The sequence below is a fragment of the Microtus ochrogaster genome, linkage group LG8, assembly GCF_000317375.1.
Source record: "Microtus ochrogaster isolate Prairie Vole_2 linkage group LG8, MicOch1.0, whole genome shotgun sequence".
Classification (NCBI taxonomy): Eukaryota; Metazoa; Chordata; class Mammalia; order Rodentia; family Cricetidae; genus Microtus; species Microtus ochrogaster.
The window spans coordinates 3,119,041-3,133,098 of NC_022033.1; positions in this window are offsets into that span (position 1 = coordinate 3,119,041).

Sequence of the window (14,058 nt, forward strand, 5' to 3'; positions counted from 1 at the left end):
CTGCAGAGAAAGAGGGGAGGCTGTAAAAGAAGTGGGAGGATTGTGGAGGAAGAGGGGAGGGCTGTGAAAAAAAGAGGGAAGGGCTGTGGAGGAAGTCACTTTGGGTTCATAGGGAGAAATTTCTCCTCATTTAATATACAGGGTGATCTCAGAATGAAATGCCTGTGGGTTTCTTTGCACCTGCACCTTTCCGCAGGAATGGGTCCCCAAAACTGCCTCCAGCTCTCCTAGATCTGGCAAAAGGATAACCAGGCAACTGTAGCTGAACTTGTCCACCAGGCAAAAGCCCATGCTTGCTGTGATCTTTCTCGTGTTACCCACTCTCCCCTGGATGCTCAGATGAGAGCACAGAGATGTGTGGGAATGTGTGGATTTTGAAGAGACACGCTAACCAGCCACACTCCAAGGGCTACTCCCCAGCCACCACCTTGTTGAGCTCCTCGAAGGCAGCAGCCCATCCTAAAGAGTAGTGTGTCCCTTGAAGCCCTTGGTACACGGCAGCTGAGCTGTTTGTGGCTTATTTGTGACCTCATCAGCAGGAACTGGACAATTACAAAGGGCCTCCCTTTGTTAAAAGCAGTGATTTACTGGACCTCTTCAACTTCCCCTTCCTTTGAATGTGAGTTACATAGGCCTGCTGTGCGATAATTAAATTCCTACATTACTGTCAAGCCGCTCGTTTTACCCATCCAATCTGTAACAGCACATTTTATTGTCGCTTTTTATTTTTTAATTAAGATAGAAACAGTTGTGTTCTGTGAGAGACAGAAGAAATGAAATGAAACAGACTGCCTCTCAAGTCAGTCACAGGGACTCTACAGAGTCCAAATCAGGAACCCTGATGGGACCACAGCTTTCAGTGCACACAGCATTCCCTCAGCAGGTGGGTAAGGAGCACCTACTGTGTGCACCCAGCATTCCCTCAGCAGGTGGGTAAGGAGCACCTACTGTGTGCACACATTTACTCAGCAGATGGGTAAGGAGCGCCTACTGTGTGCACCCAGCATTCACTCAGCAGGTGGGTAAGGAGCATCTACTGTGTGCACCCAGCATCCACTCAGCAGGTGGGTAAGGAGCACCTACTGTGTGCACCCAGCATCCACTCAGCAGGTGGATGTTGAGCGCCTACTGTGTATGTGCCACAGTCTCTGGGATTCAGTGGTCTGTACAATAGAACTTGTCACAAGGGAGGGAAGATGGCTCTGTTAGTAAAGTTAGTAAACTTTGCACGCATGAGGACCTGGCTTTGCTCTCCAGAGCCCGTGTGAAAAAATCCAGATGCATCAGTGTGCTACTGCCATTCCAGCCCTGGGGATGCAGAGGCAGGCTGGTCCCTGAAGGTCAGTGGCCAAGCAGCGTAGATAACCTAGATAACCGGCCAATGAGAGAACCTGTCTCAAAAACAGAGGGGCGGACCATGTCTGAGGAACAGCAGTCAAGGTTGGCCACTGTCTTCCCAGCACACCACTGCCTGTCCGTGGGGCCATGTAATTGTGGAACTTCACCCTTGCCTCTTGTCAGTCCCATCTCCCTGTCCTCTAGGTCTGTTCCCTCCTCACTGTCCCCAGGGCTTTGTCTGTGAACAGCATTCTCAACCCATGTAGCCTCCTTAAGTCGTTTCAGGCTGTCAGGATCTACTACAGATAGATTATGAAATGCATGCCACAAGCCCATGTGTTTAAAAACATGGTCCTCACCGCTGTTTCCACTGTAGAAGCAGTGTGATCAGCTGCTTTATGTTCCTGCCACCATGTCTTCTCTGCCATGGTGGATCTTATCCCTGAACAGAGGCAAGAACACACCCTTCTTCCATAATGTTGCTTCTACCAGACCTAGGACCACAGCATCAAGAACAGAATGAATGCAGAATCCGATCTGCTTTCTCCTGGCCAGGCCACGAGAGCAGGTTCTCTCTTTATGGAAGAAATCATCATATTGATGGTTGGTGGTCAGAGCAGGGATGAGGTGGTGTGAAGCCAAAGATGCTGAAGTTCTGTCCATCAGCAAAGGCCAGGCTGCTACAGCTATGATGGACAGTGTCCAGAGATGCCCATCAGGGAGCCCATTTGCTACACACACACACACACACACACACACACACCTCTGGTAACTGCTAGGTGGGAGTCAAAAGACATCAGAGATTCCAAATACCAAAGACCTTCAGGCGACACCAACAGAACACTGAAACATTGTAGACACAGCACCTTTCTCCTTCCTGTCTGTCACTATCAGTCTGATGTCATCACTAACAGACCTGGCTACAGAAGGTGACGGCTCCCAAGAAATAGAAATAGGCATTGTGAAAAAGCCGAAAAAGCCTGTCATTCTGTGTGCATGTGTGTGTGTATGTGTGTATGTGTGTGCGTGTATGTATATGTGTGCATGTGTGTGTATGTGTGTATATGTGTGCATATATGTGCATGTATGGCCAAACACCGGCATTTGCCAGGAACCATGGCATTTTCCAAGATATGGGATTGATTTTCAGTGTTAATGTATCTTAAGCATGTCACCCCATACATATGCATATGTGTGTTTGTGTCTGCATGTGTGTGCTTGTATGCAAAAAAGTCAGGTATATATTATGTAACTCTTTGTATTTGTGCCAATATGTATGTACCTGTGTGTGCCTGTGTACGTGTGTATACTTGTGTAAGTATATTGGTGTGGGTGTGTGCACACACAGTGGTGTGTGTGCATGTGCTTGCATGTGTGTGCACATGTGTAGGTATACTGGGATGTGCATGTACTAGATGTTTGTGTGTACTGGTGTGCCTTTACATATATTGGTGACATTCTATGGTGTACTTTCCATTCCTTTGGACAGCCCACTGAAGCCAACTGAAATAGGTTGCTTCTGGGTACTTTCCTTTCATTGAGATAAGACCACACATGGTCCACAATGCAACAGGACTGAAGATTTTCCCTAAGTCTCTGTGCTGGAACTACCAGAACTGAAAAGAATGGGATGCCTGACAGAACACCCCAAATCTGTTCTTTGCTAAAACTAAAGCACAAGGGATGTGCGCATTTCTGTTTTGTGTTTTCAAAAGTGCATCTGAAGCTCAGCCAAAGGCGCATGTCGTCCTGCTGAGAGGCAGCAGGGAGGATTTCTGCAATTCTATTCTCAGGTCCTCTAGGACCATGCTCTGCCCAGATGCAGGCATCTCAAAGGAGACCATGGGTGTCTCTTCAAAGCAAAGCCACCCTCCTGCCTGCTGTCCTTCATTCTGATGCAGAACTTCTCCGCACTCCAAGCTGTTCTCATGCCCCATGCGGTGGACCAATGGCAGGAAGAGGTGGGAAGTTGCTTGCTGGGTATTGAAGTGAGTAAAGAGACCCTCTCTAGAGGGAGACAGCCAAGCTGAAGTCAAAGCTACTGGATGGCATCTCAAGGAGACCATGGGTGTCTCTTCAAAGCAAAGCCACCCTCCTGCCTGCGGTCCTTCATTCTGATGCAGAATTTCTCCATACTCCAAGCTGTCCTCATGCCCCATGCAGTGGACCAGTGGCAGGCAGAGGTGGGAAGTCCTTGCTACATACATTACGAGTTGAAGTGAGTGCAGCCAAGCTGAAGCCAAAGCTACTGGATGGCGTGTCCCTCATAGCTCCTGCTCACCATCAGAAGGACACTAGCACAATGCTGAAAGGTGTGTGTTAGTGATGGCAGAGAGAAGCGACCTGAGGTGCAGTCAGTGGGGTTGGGAGCCGTGGCACTAATATGGAGTCAGATATGGAGGTTCCTCGGTGAAATACAAAGAGTAGAAGGACTTAAAATCAACACCACTGCCTGTGGCTCCAAAGGACTTAAAACCAATCAAATTTCTGTATTCTCTTATACAGTGTATACTGCAGAGCTGCTCAAACCAGACAAGTTACGGGGTCCACCTAAGTGTCCATGGACAGAAGAATGGACCAAGAGAAGGTGCTATATATACACACAGTGGATGACCGCTTACATGTTAAAAAGGAAAGAAACCAAGTCATTTGTGACAACACACATTGTCATTTATGAAACTAGCCTGCGTTAGGTTACATGATGAAATCCAGGTCCAGGAAGATGCCCAGCACATGCTCCTGCCAGAGCATGGGATCTAGTGCAAGGGCCACAGCATGGCAGAGAGCAGCCTGGGGTTAGCAGAGGCTGAGGAGGCAAAGGGATGGAGAGAGACTGGCGGAGGTCAGGCCGGCCCGTCACAGAATGAAAGGAAGACCAGCTAAGGAGAACTCTTGGTGGGTGCTGAGGTTACAGGGAAACCCCACAGTCTCTGAAGCAGAGAAACACTTGCGCTTGGCCATGGCCATTATCACTGCACTCTGCTGTGATGGGTTTGGGGAAACCTACTCGGGCAGGTCTCGTGTAATTATAACCGTAGAAGCTCATTGTGAAGCGGTCTTGTCTCAGGCCCTCACCCCTGCCCGTGCACCTTCGCAGGCTGCGTCTCTGGACAATCCAAGTGCTTCTCAGTGTATTTCTATCCTCAAAGCCTTCAAAGGCCACTGTTCTTTCTTAGATATTTTTTATGGCTCGTACCCTTCGGCACGCTGAGCCTTTGATGTGAGACACCAATGCTTAACTTTTAATTTTGTCTCCAGAAAGTAGTGCGAAGTGAATTAGAAAGGTTAAAATAATACTTCTCATAAGCACACGGCAGCAAATTTCATGCCTAAGAATGGAAAATTATATAAAAATATTGAGAGCGCCTCATGCTCTTAACTCTTAATGTGGTAACCAATCCTGGCTTTTTGCATTCCATGGAGGTTCCTCAGGAAAACAGTTTCCCTGGACACGAGGAGGCGCTCAGTCCAAAGAAAGAGCTTGCACCTGAGTTCAATCCCCAGAACCCATGGTAAAAAAAAGAAAAAAGAAAAGCCGAGTGTGGTAGCATGTGCATGAAAGAATTGGGGAGGAAGAGATGGGATCCCTGGGGCTGCTCGCTGCACAGCCAACTAAGACTCCTTGGCAAGCTCCAGACCATGGAGAGATCTTGTTTATTCTTTTAAAAAGATATTGGGCTTCTGGAATAGCTCAGCGATCAAGGCACTTAATGCTCAGTCTAACATCCGGAGCGTGGAAAGAAAGAACCAGTTTCTATGTGCCCTGTTGTGATCTCGCAAGCATGCACACACAAAAAGATAAATAAATGCTCTAAAAACTTTAAAAGTAGATGACACCCAAGGGCGGTTTTTTGACCTTCAAACCACAAATATGCAATTGTATGCATACACAAAAACATACAGGAGCAAGGGAGACAGAGAGAGAGGGAGAGGGAAGAAGGGAGGGAGGGAGGGAGGGAGGGAGGGAGGGAGAGAGGTGAGTGTTCCTGTACCTGCTTGGTTTCAGCAACCAGAATAAGAGATTTTTCCGAACTGAGATACAGGATGACAAGGAGAAAGCCCCAAGATGTGTGCGTGTGTAATGTTGCCGCTGGCTTATGTGTTGGAACACTCAGTTCCCAACTTCTCTCCTGAGAGGCTATAAAACCTTCCAGGTGGGGTCTAGTGGGAGGATGTAGCTTTTAGGGCGGGTAACAAAGCCAGACCTCACTTTCACCCCAGCCCCTCCTATCTCTGTTTCCTGGTCAACCAAGACATGAGGAGCCCAGCCACACACTCCTACCTGCCATGACCAACTCCTCCATGCTTCTGCTCCCTCTGTGGACCTCAAATCACGAGCAAAGCCAACCCTTCCTCCCTTGAGTCACTTCTCTTTGGGTCCGTGATTGTAGATGATTACCTGCCCTCTCTGAGTCATGTCCTCAGATGGACAAGGGAAATTTTGCTCTCCGCTCCTCAAAGATTTGTTTTATCTGTGGCCCCAGTACCATGAAAGAGGGGACAAGAGTAGGCAGGGACTCTTGGGGCATTTTACAGTTACTATGCCAAAGCTGTGGAGACTGTGTGGTGACCCAGAGGACCGGTAGAGCCAACTGCACCACCACCTCCCAGAGTGGAGCAGCCTTGGAAGGGTTGAGGAATGGGGAACCTCCTCAGAAAGGAGGGACGCAAGGCTGGGCACTAGCTGGCTCAGTCTAATGGCAGAGAGCCGCCAACCACAGGATCCTGCAATAGCAGTGACATGGCTTTGTGAGTGTGGGACTCAGGTGAAAAGTGACTCATTTCCGGAGCCAGAGACTCTGTGTGGAAGGGATTCCCCAGGGAGATGGGGGTCCTGGCACCCACCGCAGCAGTGGGTGTGGGCTGGCCTTGGGCATCCCACTCGGCCTTCAGGGCTTGGATGAAGGTGCTTCTCCTATAGCAGTAGGGAGACAGATGGATGAACGGTCCGTGCATGATGGGTAGAGGAGCCTTTAACCCTGTGTGTCAGGCACGTGTCATGATGATAAGGAGACCTGAATTTGACAGTGACTGTCTCTCATGGGGGAAAGAAAAATCTGTATCTCCACATGACAGCTCACACAATTCTCCACCTGATAAACAGGGACCTTGACACCTGGGGACCTTAACGCGTGTGTCCAAGTAGCTGAAGTCTTGCTCTGATCAGATCTGTCTGACTCCAGGATTCTCTTTCCCCTGTGATTACAGGATGCAGCCTCAGGCCTGGGGACAGGGTGGGGACCAGCTTCTCAGTCTCTGAGTAACTTCTTCCCTTTGGGTGTGTCATTAATCTTGTCTAATGGGCAGGCTTCTCTCCATTTTCAGATGTTGAATAAGTACACACAGAAGCCTGATAAAGACATCTTCTGCCAGCTTCGTTGTGGCTCTGAAATGATTCTTGAAGCACCCGGAGATGGTAGGAGACACCAAGAAAGCCAGCAGAAAGCCTCGGGCTTGAGCCTTTGATCTCTGCAGGGCTCAGATGATGCCTCAGACCCCCATGCCTGGGTTTAACCAGTACCCTAAGGATTAACAGAGAGCTCAGAGCTCCCACCAGCGCCGCTCCCCGTGAATGTGTTGGCCACCCCCGCACCACACAGGGCAGTACACTACACCGAGGCTCATTACTTCTCCCCCTCACTATAGAGGGAATATTTAACTATACTCTTTTCCAGCATGGGGCATTTTGCCTCTTGAATAATAATTTACCAGGAAAACAAGGGCAGAGAGAGAAAAAAAATCTATTGAGTTTTCATGTTTTGCTTTTAATAGATTCTTTTTAAAGCTGCAACAAATCCAGAAACTTGACCCCCGACAGTCAAACCTTTGGGGTCAGAAGACCTAGGTTTGAGCCAGTGGCTAGACACAACCCTGGCTTAGCATCCCTAAGCAAGAATTACTGTCTCGGGATTCACAGCCCGGTATTGCTGTTGCTAGGATGCACTGCGCAGGTCTTCGTGTGGATATGGGGCAGGCGCAAGGGGAACAGGGCACAGTGGCCCCGGGGCTAATAAACCACACCGCAGTCCTCCATCACAGAACTACAGGGTGGGGAGGAGACAAGTCCCGAGGGCTGCAGATGCTGGGAGGACTCTGGGTACCAGACACCAGTCCAGGCGCACAGCCTGCATCATCTCCCTCTAGACATCAGGGTGCCGCTGAAGGCCTGTGCCAGAGTTTCCAACTTTAAGGACAACCAGATCCCCTGCTCAAGCTCAGGAATGAAGTTTGTTTTGATTTCTTTCCCCCCATGTTTGTAGGTTCTGCGGATCCAAACTCAGGTCCTCCTCTTGCCCTACAAGCCAGGGGACCAGAGCTGTTCGGGGGAAGTGCCACACTGTGAGAGACTGCTGACAGACTGCTAGATCCACACCAGAGGCCTGTGTTGATCTCAACTGGTTTCTGGAATGACAGCCAGCAGTCCAAGCAGGTGTAAACACATCTTGATGAAGGAGACAATGGGCTGAGCAGAGGCAAGCCAGAAATACACAAAGCAAGCAAGCAAAGAAAGTTCTCTGAAATCATGACATGTTTGTAACAATAGCAGATAATGGCTCAGCAGTATCTTCAATGTGCAAAGCTACCAATTAAACCTCTGTTGGGCCAAACGCCCCCTACAGTTAGGGACGCCTGTGGAGCTCAGAACAGAGTCCTCTCTGCTGTGCTGATCCCCCACCTCTGTGATTACTGAAGCCTCTGCCGAGACTGGCTGGGGGCGGCAGAGACCTCACAAGCTATTAAAAACCTCTTTTGATTTATTTATTTTTCTTAAATGAGAAAAGGAGAGAACAGGGCCCCGAGGAACTGATTACAATGTAACTCCCAATGTGGGTGGAAGAAGAAAAGAGAGAAAGCACATTTATGCCAAAGCAACAGCCCCCCACCCCGACCCGTGTCAGGTGCCATTCCCTGTGGCTGGGATGAGCCTTTCCGGGGCTCCTTTGACAGGTAATAGACAGATGCATCCCAGCAGGGGCAAATGTCACGAGGATGCGTTTTGATTTCCATTTCCCTCTGTGTTGTTCGGACACAAAATATCCTGCATTCCTATTTTGAAACCACGAGGCGTGGAGGTGGAGCTATGGTTCCCTTCTTGAGGACCCCACATTCATTCTTGGAGAAACTGCTTTATTTCCAGAGAACAAAGCAATCTGCTATGTGCCTTTTGGGTTTGCAAAGCGAGGAGCCCCCACACTGTGGGAAGGTAGGGTCACCACCTGGCTGGTCACGTGGGTGCTGGGCATTGAACTGTGTCCTCCTGCTCATGTGGTAAGTACTTTACCAAGCCATTCCTCTCAGCCTCAGAACCTGTATCTTCTGTTCGGTGTTGTTGTGAACATAAAACTGATTACTAATATAATCTACTTTTAAAACGGAAGAGAGAAGAGAGAGGGAAGGATGACAGAGGTGGCCAGAGAGTCAGTCACTTTCTGGGGGTGTTGTTGCCAAATGATGGTGGCCTGAGGAAGGGTCAGCCATATCTAAGAACGGGTCACAGGTATCAACAGATGTGATGCTCACACGCTGTCTGTCCTCCTGTCCTTCATTCTCCCAGACCCCATCGCACACTAGGCTCAGCCAATCAGTATGCTTCATGACTGAATTCTGGCCAATCAGAACCTTCCTATTTTTGAGCTATCCTCTGTTGGTTAAATGACTGTGATGGAGGGGCTGTCCCTTTAAAGTGGCTAGTGGCCAGTTTTGGCCCCCAGGAGACCGCAAACCCAACCAAGGATAACAGAGGGCTGAGCTCACCCTCCTGCCAGGACTCTCTCTTCAGTAGCTGAGGCTAGCTTTTCCTTCCTGTGGGCCCCCATTTCTCTTGGGTGTCCCCCTCCACGCAGGCAGAGCTCCACAGCGTTGTCTCCTCTCCTATGACAGTAGTCCTGGGGTCTCATCCTACTCCTTTCTACTCATTTCTTCTTTATCACTCATGGTCAAGTTCCTGCTGAACTCTGGCCCTTACCCAGCAAAGGACAGGTGTCTGTGGGCAGGCAGATACAGCCATCCATCACTTAGACCAAAGAACAGAGAAGTCGGAAGAGTGAGGTCGCAAACCTGGTTCACGATGGCTGAATGAGGGGGAGAAAGTGCTCACAGACTATGGATGTGAACACTCAAAACCAGAAGAGAAGTGAACTGTCCTTCCAGCCCTGTCTGACCTTCAGGGCTGGGCCAAAAGTTCTGCCAGTTTAAGCTCAGCAAACACCACCCAGCAGGGAACTAATTTGCCAAGTAGCAAAACCTGTTTCCATTTGAGGGAAGGCAAAGGCCTGGGGTAAGGCTAGAGAATGTTCCCTAAGAGATGAGCAAACCAGCTAAATCCAGTTCTACCTCGGGGTGTTTGCACATAGGAACCCGTGGTTGTAATGCTTTTTATGTTTCCTGAAGCCTCAGGCTCCGGTTGTGATTTAAACTTACAGGTCTCTTCGCAGCAGACGCTCCTCTTGTGTGGCCCCAGGAGCCACCTCAGATGGTCAACTTGCTCTTGACGTTGATTTAAAGACACTAGTAACATAAGTTAAAAGAACTGTAATTCTGATCCTTCGACTAAGAAAAGACAGAGACTCCCCAGAACTCTTCAGTTTTCCCCAGTAGAACCCAGTAGGATACGGCTGACATGATACGCCTTCCCCCACACGCACACACACACACAAAGAGAAAATTCAGAGAAGATACACGCTTTTATGAGATAAGAGATACATAGTGTTGTTTTTAACAAAATCTCAATTGTTAGATTTTACCAATAAAGACTTGGGAACCAGATGCTGGGGTCAAGCTCAGAGAGGCAGAGACAACACCCAGCTGACTTTCCTCCTTGGCCCTCTCTCCTACGCTGTCTCAAACAAGACTCCTTAAACTGAATTCCCTCCCTTCTTCTGTGTATCTCTATCCATCCTCCTGACTCCCCTTATTCTGTAACCGGCTGCTTGCTCCTCCTCTTGATCTATGATTGACTTTGTCTACAGTATTCAAGCAGAAAGCGCTTGGATTAAAGGTGTGTGCTAGGGCTCAGCCACACCACAGCTAGAGACATGCTTTTCAAGGCAATCTCGGGGTGCACACTGTCATCAAATATATATAAGCTTTGTTAGGGAGTCACAAGTCTGGGGCCGGCTGGCTCATAATATAACTCCAATCCAATGGGCCTGCACGGTAACACAGCATGGCCAAGAAGAGCTTGCCTCAGTGGAAACACTGCTGCTGGCTTAGTCGGGTTCTCTGGAGACACAGAACCAAGGGGAGGGATATATAATACATCTATGTATTTATTTCATAAACTTTAAAATCACAACAATAGCCAAATTATATCTGGAAAGCATGGACCCAAGCATAGGAGTAACCACAGATACCTGTCTCTCACTAGGGCCCCACCTCCTAACCGGTCCACATTTCCCCCAGTCCACCACCACTTAGCACACAGCACCTTCTCAGTCCGTGGTGAGTGACCTTGCCTCCAGAGCCTGCATTTCCACAGGGCTGTGGCAGTTCCCGAGTCCTGGGACTCAGACACAGTTGGAAAACATAGCTGGCAACTAAAGGGATGTACCAACCCGGGGTTAAAGTCACAAGTGTTAGACTTTGAGTGCTCCGGCATCCTCGGAGGGGAAGGAGCATGCGCAGGCTACCAGACCTGAGCATGCGCAGGCTACCAGACCTGAGCATGCGCAGGCTACCAGACCTCTGTTTTCTAGGAATGGCACTGTAACTGGTCACCGGTCTCTCCGGTGGCATTGCTTAGACACTAAGGGAAAGGAGAGGCAGCTTTACTGTTAGACAGACCCCAGTCAGTGTCCATGAGAGAACAGGCTGACTTCCCACTCGGGCCTCCTCTCCTTGGTCATGAGGAAGGCAGAGGAGGAGGTCATCCCTCCAGCTGTTCTGTTTATGAGCCCATGAGGGCTTTGATTTTGTTTCTGATCTGGGTTAATCATTTATTCATGAGCCTTTGAAAATTAGACACCAGCTAATTGAAAGCTCATCAGAAGAATGGGTACCATGCTCCTCATTAACTTCCACAAGATGGGACAGATTACATCGGCCCTGGGAAGCAGGCTGAGCCACTTTGTACCAGGGTCCTCTCGTCCAGCACACCCCTCTCTTTAAGGATTCTCCTGCTAAAAGCAGACGCCTTTGCAGTTCCCTTTCTGCTGATAAGAAGCAATGTCAGAGCACTGGACCACAGGCCCTTGGAAGGGACTGCACTTCCAGACACACGCTGGGCCCACAGTGAAGGCTGAAGTTCAGAGGAGAAACACATGTGGTTTCCAGCACACACATATCTGAAGATTGCGTGGATATAATTAGACTTTACATTTTTGTTGTTGACCCAAAGCTCATACTGGCTGTAAATCTTGTGCTTTTCTTTGACAGCCCTAGAATGAGGTCAAGCGGACCCCATCAGGTGCTCCTGCTGGGCTGGCTGGATCAGGGTTCTGGAAGAATGAAGCCAGTACTCTCCCTATAAATCCAAGTTAAACGGCCCAGGCACCAGGCTCTCCTCAATGTCTCTTCTTTATAGATAAGGGATCAGAAGTCCTTCCTGTGAGAGGGAGGGATGGGGACTGTGCCTTGCTATAATCAGCAGTGTGTGGTAGAAGTGCAGGGGCCTCGCCTATGAGAAAATGCTGCTTCCTCGGTGGGACACCTGCCTTGAAGCTGGCAGCCACCATGTAGTACCCTGGCAGCCACCATGTTGGAAGTAAACTCGGGTCACAAAGAGGCACCCGCTGCAGCCATTTTATCTGAGGGCCAGAGCCTCCATCAGGGTTCCAGTTAATTACCAATCAAATGCATGAAGATATCACCTGTAACTCTCAGTCCCAGCCTATCCCAGAGATCAGGGCCCACCCCAGCTCCTCCCCCATGTTCTGCCTCTCCCTCTACCCGCCCCCCTTGCCCCACAAACACCAGCTCCTAGTGAACAAGGCACAGAGTCTTGCCCATATGTCCTTTTCTGCCTGGGATCACAGCCTTCCCAGCCGAGCTGCCTGCTGTCTGGCCCTGCTCCTCTCGCCTGCTCTGAGCCCTTCACCATGCCAACAGCCATCCTCCCAAAGGCTCCTGTTCTTCTCCCTGCTTCCATTTCCAACTGATAAACCAAGCACAAAACAGTGAAAGGAAATGGCTTGAATTCTGGGGGTGCTTTGGATGGGGGTGCAGGAGGAAGTGGCTCTACTGCAAGCTAGAATGCAGCAGAGAAGCAAAGGTCAGAGAGGGCTGGGGAGACAGCCCAGTCTGTAACGTGCTTACCTGCAAAACGCAAAGACCTGGGTAGATGCCCAAGCCAAACAGTAGAATGTGGGGTAATTACCAGCAGTGAGGAGGTAGAGGTAGATGGATCCTTCCATCTAGCTGGCTGGACAGCCTGTGCGCCCGCATCAGCTCACACGCAGACACAGATACACACATAGGAGGTGGGAGAGAACACCTGGGCCAACCTGTGCACCCGTGTCAGCACACACATAGACACACACGTGTACGCGCGCGCGCGCACACACACACACACACACACACAGAGTCACACACTGGAGGTAGGGGAGAGTACTTTAAGGGACAACAGAGCCCTGAGTCGTGTTAAGTTGATCAGGCAGGCAATTGGGATGTAATTTGTCTCTAGATCAGCAGGTTGGACAGGTTTGTTTTTTACTTTCTGATTTCAGGTTTAAATGGAGAGAAAGAGCTGTGTTCCTGGAGATCATTGACGGTGGATGTCTCTTAATTCAGTCTGTGGAAGTGGAAGCTTGGGAAATAGTTTACAGACACAGCTGCAATCCTTTTCTGAAATGCAGTGGGCCAGAGCTCAGTGGCTGGCTTCCAATCACCCCCTTCCCTATCGCCTTTTGAAAGCAGACATTAAAGGTCAGTTTAAAGACTGTCCTTGTAAACATTTCACAAGGCTGGCTCTTGCCCGCGATGCCTGTAAGGACTTGTCTTCGTTATTCTACATTTTAAGCACAGTAGCCAGGGTTAATTAGATTCCCGGCCCTGAGAATGTTTAAGTGCCTCCTGATGACTTACTCCAGCTGATAATTTTGTGTTAGGGACAGAAAAAGAATAACAAATAGAGAATAAGTAAATATGGTCTTCATATTCCTCCCGATGAGTGCAGAGAATATATTTCTGAAGTTTAATTAAATATCAAGATGTCCGTGAGATCTGTAATAAACCACTTTGCAAGACCTCTAAATGTCAAGGAAAAGCACGTTTTACATGAAACACCCCCTCCTCCCCAGGAAATCTGTGAAGATTCAGGACTTTTTCAAACCTCCAGAACCTACAAGTACATATTTTATCTTGAAAACATTTTTCAAAGACTTGGGAGTAGTCTCTCGTCTGTGGAGTGGCCGAGCGGGTACATTTTAATTTTTCACAGCCATGTTTTGTATCATTATTCTCACAACTAGTCCAGAAGGGTCTAAGTCCTTCCAGAGATGGGCCACAGAAACTTGAAGCAAGAAACTTAGTAAGAGAATAAGCCATCTCTTGGGGCTGGAGAGATGGTTCAGTGGGTAAGAGCAACAGCTGTGTACAAGTGAGGACCCGAGTTCAAATCCCCAGTGCCCACACAAAAAGGCCAGGGATAGCTGTGCATGCCTGCAACCCCACGGAAAGGCACAGATGTAGATCCAGGAAGTTCTATGGCCATACAGTCTAGCCAAAAAATGGTGAGCTCAGATTCCGTGAGAGATGCTGTCACGGGTAATAAGGCAGAGGGCA